Genomic DNA, 6,450 nt, shown 5'->3' on the forward strand with positions numbered 1-6,450 from the left:
TACCGCTATATATTTTCCTCTCAGGACTGCCTTTGCTGTGTCCAACAGATTTTGAACCGTTGTGTTTTCATTATCATTTGTTTCCATGAATTTTTTCAATTCTTTTTTAATTTCCTGTTTGACCCATTCATTCTTTAGAAGGATGCTGTTTAGTCTCCATGTATTTGGGTTTTTCCAGCTTTCCTCTTGTGATTTTCTAGCTACAGAACATTGTGGTCTGAAAATATGCAGGGAATGATCCCAGTCTTTTGATACTGGTTGAGACCTGATTTGTGACCCAGGATGTGATCTATTCTGGAGAATGTTCCATGTGCACTAGAGAAGAATGTGTATTCTCATGCTTTGGAATAAAAGTTCTGAATATATCTGTGATGTCCATCTGGTCCAGTGTGTCATTTAAGGCCTTTATTTCCTTGTTGATCTCTTGCTTGGATGATCTGTCCATTTCAGTAGGGGAGTGTTCAAGTCCCCTACTATTATTGTATTATTATTGATGTGTTTCTTTGATTTTGTTATTAATAGTTTATATAGTTGGCTGCTCCCACCTTAGGAGCATAGATATTTAAAATTGTTAGATCTTCTTGTTGGACAGACCCTTTGAGTATGATATAGTGTCCTTCCTCATCTCTTATTATAGTCTTTGGCTTAAAATCTAAATGATCTGATATAAGGATTGCCACCCCAGCTTTCTTCTGATGCCCATTTGCATGGCAAATTGTTTTCCACCCTCTCACTTTAAATATGGAGGTGTCTTCGTGTCTAAAATGAGTTTCTTGCAGGCAACATATTGATGGGTTTTGTTTTTTTATCCATTCTGATACCCTGTGTCTTTTGATTGGGGCATTTAGCCCATTAATATTCAGGGTAACTATTGTGAGATATGAATTTAGTGCCATTATATTGCCTGTAAGGTGACTGTTACTGTATATTGTCTCTGTACCTTTCTGATCTACTTCTTTTAGGCTCTCTCTTTGCTTAGAGGACCCCTTTCAATATTTCCTATAGAGCTGATTTGGTGTTTGCAAATTCTTTCAGGTTTTGTTTGTCCTGGAAGCTTTTTATCTCTCCTTCTATTTTCAGTGATAGCCTAGCTGGATAGAGTATTCTTGGCTGCATGTTTTTCTCGTTTAGTGCTCTAAATATATCATGCCAGCTCTTTCTGGCCTGCCAGGTCTCTGTGGATAAGTCTGCTGCCAATCTAATATTTTTACCATAGTCTGTTACCGACTCCTTTTCCCAGGCTGCTTTCAGGATTTTCTTATTGTCACTAAGACTTGTAAATTTTACTATTAGGTGACAGGGTGTGGACATATTCTTGTTGACTTTGAGGGGGGTTCTCTGCACCTCCTGGATTTTCATGCTTGTTCCCTTTGCCATATTAGGAAACTTCTCTCCAATAATTCTCTCCAATAGACCTTCTGCTCCCCTCTCTCTTTCTTCTTCTTCTGGAATCCCAATTATTCTAATGTTGTTTCGTCTGATGGTGTCACTTATCTCTCGAATTCTCCCCTCGTGGTCCAGTAGCTGTTTGTCCCTCTTTTGCTCGGCTTCTTTATTCTCTGTCATTTGGTTTTCTATATCACTATTTCTTTCTTCTGCCTCATTTATCCTAGCAGTGAGAGCCTCCATTTTTGATTGCACCTTATTAATAGCTTTTTTGATTTCAACTTGTTTAGATTTTAGTTCTTTAATTTCTCCAGAAAGGGCTTTTATATCTCCAGAGAGGGTTTCTCTAATATCTTCCATGCCTTTTTGGAGCCTGGCTAGAACCTTTAGAATTGTCATTCTGAATTCTAGATCTGACATATTACCAATATCTGTGTTGATTAGGTCCCTAGCTTGGTACTGCCTCTTGCTCTTTTGTTTGTGGTGTTTTTTTCCGCCTTGTCATTTTGTCCAGATAAGATATGAAGTATCAAATAAAATACTAAAAGGGTGGCAAAGACCCCAGAAAAATGTGCTGTAACCAAATCAGAAGAGACCCCAAATTGTGGGGGGGAGAAAGGGGATAAAAATAGGTTCAAAAAAAAAAGAAAAAAAATTTTACAAATAAAACAAATAAAGAAAAAATATTAAAAAGAAAGAAAAAAATATATATTTAGATAAACTAGTCAAATAACGTTAAAAAAGTAAAAGGTTAAAGTTATTAAAAATTTAGCAGAAGAAGAAAAATGAAAGAAAAAACATTGAAAAAAAATTGAATTAACCGCAAGACTAAAGAATCATGGGGAGAAAGCCATGAGTTCTGTGCTTTGCTTTCTTCTCCTCTGGAATTCTGCTGCTGTCCTAGATATTGAACCTGCTTTCCTTGATAGATGAACTTCGTCATGGCTGGATATTTTGTTGATCTCCTGGGGGAGGGGCCTGTTGTAGTGACTCTCAAGTGTCTTTGCCCCAGGCAGAATTGCACTGCCCTTACGGGGGGCCAGACTAAGTAATCTGCTCGGGTTCGCTTTTGGGATCTTCTGTTCCCTGAACGCTTTCCATAAAGTTCTGGAGGATGGGAATGAAAATGGTGGCCTCCTAGTCTCCGGCCTGGAGGAGCCGAGAGCCTGGAGCCCCACTCCTCAGTGCGCCCCCAGAGGACAGCACCCTATCACTCCCATATCCCCAGTCTCCAGCTGTGCTCCGAGCTCTCCCAGCCCGCAACCAGTTCAAGGTAACCCCGAGCTGAGAGTTCAGTCCTTGGCTCTGTCTCTGTAGCTGGCTTCTCTGTTCTAACACCTGCAAGCTCTGCAACACTCCGACACCCCCGATCCTTCTGTGACCCTGTGGGACCTGGGGCCACGCTGACCCTGCGTGGGCTTCACCCCGGTTTAGCCTCTGGAGCAATGTCCCTCAGTGGAACAGACTTTTAAAAGTCCTGATTTTGTGCTCCATTTCTCCACTGCTTGCCAGGAGGCAGCCCCTCCCCCCGCGGTCTATCTTCCCATCGTTTTAGATTCACTTCTCCGCCAGTCCTACCTTTCAGATAGCGGTTGATTGTCTTTTTCTAGAATTGCTGTTCTTCTTCTCTTCGATCTCCCGTTGGATTTGTAGGTGTTTGCAATGTTTAGATAAGCTATTGAGCTGATCTTCTGCTACCTGATGTAGTCTCAGCCTGCTACTTCTCCGCCATCTTTGAATCACTATATTCTATACACGAAACTAATGTACCACTGTATATCAACTTACTGGAATTAAAATAAAAAAAATTTTTTTAAAAAAAGAAACTGTTGCAAGACACCAAAAGGTGATTTTGACTGGGGTGGTGGCAATGGAATTAAACAGATGTGCATAGATTCAAAAGTTAATGAGCAGAATCAACATGATTGGGTCATTAGGTGGATTAAGAGAAGGGATAGGGGCTGAACACAGTTAACTGATCATATTCATTCCTCCACTTGTCTCTTTATCTTAATTGTCTTCATAGCCCCAGTGCCTAGCATAGCATTGGTCACATAATAGGTATTCCGGGAATAATTCATTGGTTCACTCAACACACATTTATTCTAAATATTTATTCTAAATAATTATTCTAAAATAATGACAAGATGCTGATTTATTTTCTGGATGTTCCTATTTAGACAAGAAGGGCTATCAAATATTATCTAGATGTAAAAATTGCTAATAAAGAATAAATAGGCTATAACTCTTAACTTTCATTAAAAAGGACTCTGGTGAATGTATTACCAGAATTCTAAGAACTTACATACTGTGGATGATTTGGAGTGGCTATTTCTGAAGAAAAAAGACTGATCAGACTTACGATCCTATTCATAAAGACAGTAGAGAACATTTTTTTGGTTTGCTCATGGTTGATAAAAGCATATACCCATAAGAATTAATTTAAAATGAATTCTTGGATTTTTATAAGCATATTAGAAAGTACATAATGACTAAGAACATTAAAAATCCAGTAGATTGAGATTCTACAAGCATGCAGTATATCTCAATTTGTAGTCAAAAGCCTAAATATTGAAAGTGTTTGGATTTTTGTTTTGTTTTGCTTTTATGTTTTCATCACTGAAAGATTTCTCTGCCCCAGACAGGTTTTATTGATCTTTCAGATTAGAACTCTATGAAAGCACTTACTGATTACATAAAAATGATTGGATTTCTAGTCAGACTCCCCTTGTTTGAATTCAAACTTCCTAAGGATGTCAATGATGTTTTATTTGTCTTTATGTCATTATGGATAGTATTTGGAACAAAACCAATGTTTAATAAATATTGAATAAGTGGAACTCTGTGTTCACTCTTCACTCCTGCCCCCCAAATATATTTAGATTATCAAAAGAATGGATAAGTTGAGAGATATTCAGTCTAAAATATGCTTTTGGTTTGTAGTTTAGTTGAGTTCATGTTTACTATAAATTTAAGACTTATTCTTTCATGATTTAGCTACCTAATTTCTATTTTTTTATACCTGGTTTCAAACATTTTGGACATATAATTCTTTGTGTGTGTGTGTGTGTGTGTGTGTGTGTGTGTGTAGTAGGGTGTGTGTGTGTGTGCTTCCTTGTGCATTATGGATTGTTTGGCAGCTTTCTTGGGCTCTACCCAGTTAGCACCCACCCTATTGTGACAATCAAAAATGCCTCCACACAAGTCCAAGTGTCCCCTGTGAGGTAAAATCACTCCAGGCTAAAAATCACTGCTCATGTGTGTCTGGAACTGTATGGTACAGAGGGATAAGGAAAACAAAGTAAGGCAAAACAAAACAAAGCAAAACCTTAAGACAGGTCATTTATCATGTATAACATTATCTGACTCAAAAGTGAGAGCCAGAATACAATCTCCAAGTGGATTACAATGGGAATAAAGCCTACTCAAGTTTTATGATGGGAATTACATGTGATAAAATGTGTAAGTATAACTGATGGAGCTCTTGTCATGTTGGTCTCTGGAAGCATTTGTGAATATGAACGGTGATATAGAATGGCTTTGGAAAGAAATGTAATTTAACAAAAACTGGCATCAAAGACATTTTGTGTTTGCTGTCAACATTTTCAACTTCTTTAGTGGTAGTTTTCATGTTCCAGTATACCTAGTTTCTATCCTCTGAATCTTTTCTTCGATTTCCCACTCTAGTTGTTGCATCAGTAACCATACCAAAACCACAGCATGTCTATCAGTGTGTTGAGGTAAAACCCCTGAATATGGTAAGGGAAAAATGCACATTAGTAATTTAAGCATTTCATTATAGTTCACAACTACTTCAATAACATGGTTTCAGCCACATTTTTTCTTTTTTGCAACATGTGTTTTTTAAGTTTTTTTTGAAATGGATCAGTTATTTAATTAGGTTCTTTGTAAGAAATTTAGAACACCAATTTGTGAAGGCAAATTCCATTTGTGACAGAAAATACAGAGTGAAGATAGCCTTGAAGCTGAGGAACAGCCTTGATTTTTGGCAGAATTTGCGAGTCCAGAGCTTTCTGATCAACCTTGCATTGCTCTGTAATCTCATATTTCTCTTTCTCGGTGTAGAAGATCTCACCCTCCTGGTGTCTGGGCTTATGCAACTTCTTCTTCTTGAAATAAGCATCAGTGAGATGTTTGCGGATTTTCACACTGCTGATACCAATTTTGGTAGAAGTGGCAATGACGAATTTCTGGTGTGTTCTACACAGAGGAACTCGATTGAGGGACAGAGGTCCAGCCACAAGTAGCAAGCCACTGCTCAGCTGTTTCAGGAAAACTTCCCTTTTGATTCTGTGGCGCCCAGAGAGGATTATAAAAATGGTTCCAGGGGTGATGCTAGCTCGCAGTTTTCTCACGTGTTGACTGCTCCAGGCGCATCTTCAGTGGAATAATACCTAGGCATTTTGTGAAGTTTAACCACTCGGGTACCACCGTTCTTGTAACCACCAACTGGTTTTGTGACAGTAGCAAGGACCTTCTTCTTTTCCTTTTCAACTCTGGATTTAGCTGCCAAATACTTCCTCTCCTACATGGCCTTTCTGGAATATATAGCCGATGGGGAGTATCTGCCAATTCTTTTGACTAGGACAGGGTTTTGGCTGCCGTGGGGCTTCCCCTCTTTGGCATTTGAGCTTTCTGGTTACCCTTCTTAGCCTTGTTATGCACATCAGTCTTCTTGGATTCAGGTTTCTTCTCCTTAGTATCCAGTTTCTCAGCTTTTTCGCCCACCATCTTGCAAGATGGAAAAGGGCTGTCTTTTTTTTTTTTTTAAGTTTTCACCTAGAAAAAATAACACACACAAGATAGCCTTCATCTTTAGAAATATGTCCAAAGTAAGGACTATACTATCTATACCAACACAGAACATTATTGACATGCAGAAAGAAAGAACAAAATGGCCTATTTTCCATGCTTGAAATCCTCTTACTTCTTTACCTTTTGTTACCATTTACAAAAATATAGAATGATAGTGCCTTAATTACTTTAATGGAATTATTCTCTCTTGTTAAATTTTAATTTGTTCTATTTAAAATACTTCTATTA

The 6,450-nt window shown here is 38.2% G+C and overlaps 1 pseudogene; it reads right to left on the reverse strand.

The window, feature by feature from the left end:
• Positions 1–5,273: 5,273 nt before the first annotated feature.
• Positions 5,274–6,138, reverse strand: LOC123949768 (annotated as a pseudogene).
• Positions 6,139–6,450: the final 312 nt, after the last annotated feature.

The sequence above is a fragment of the Meles meles genome, chromosome 8 (genome assembly GCF_922984935.1).
Source record: "Meles meles chromosome 8, mMelMel3.1 paternal haplotype, whole genome shotgun sequence".
NCBI classification, from domain to species: domain Eukaryota; kingdom Metazoa; phylum Chordata; class Mammalia; order Carnivora; family Mustelidae; genus Meles; species Meles meles.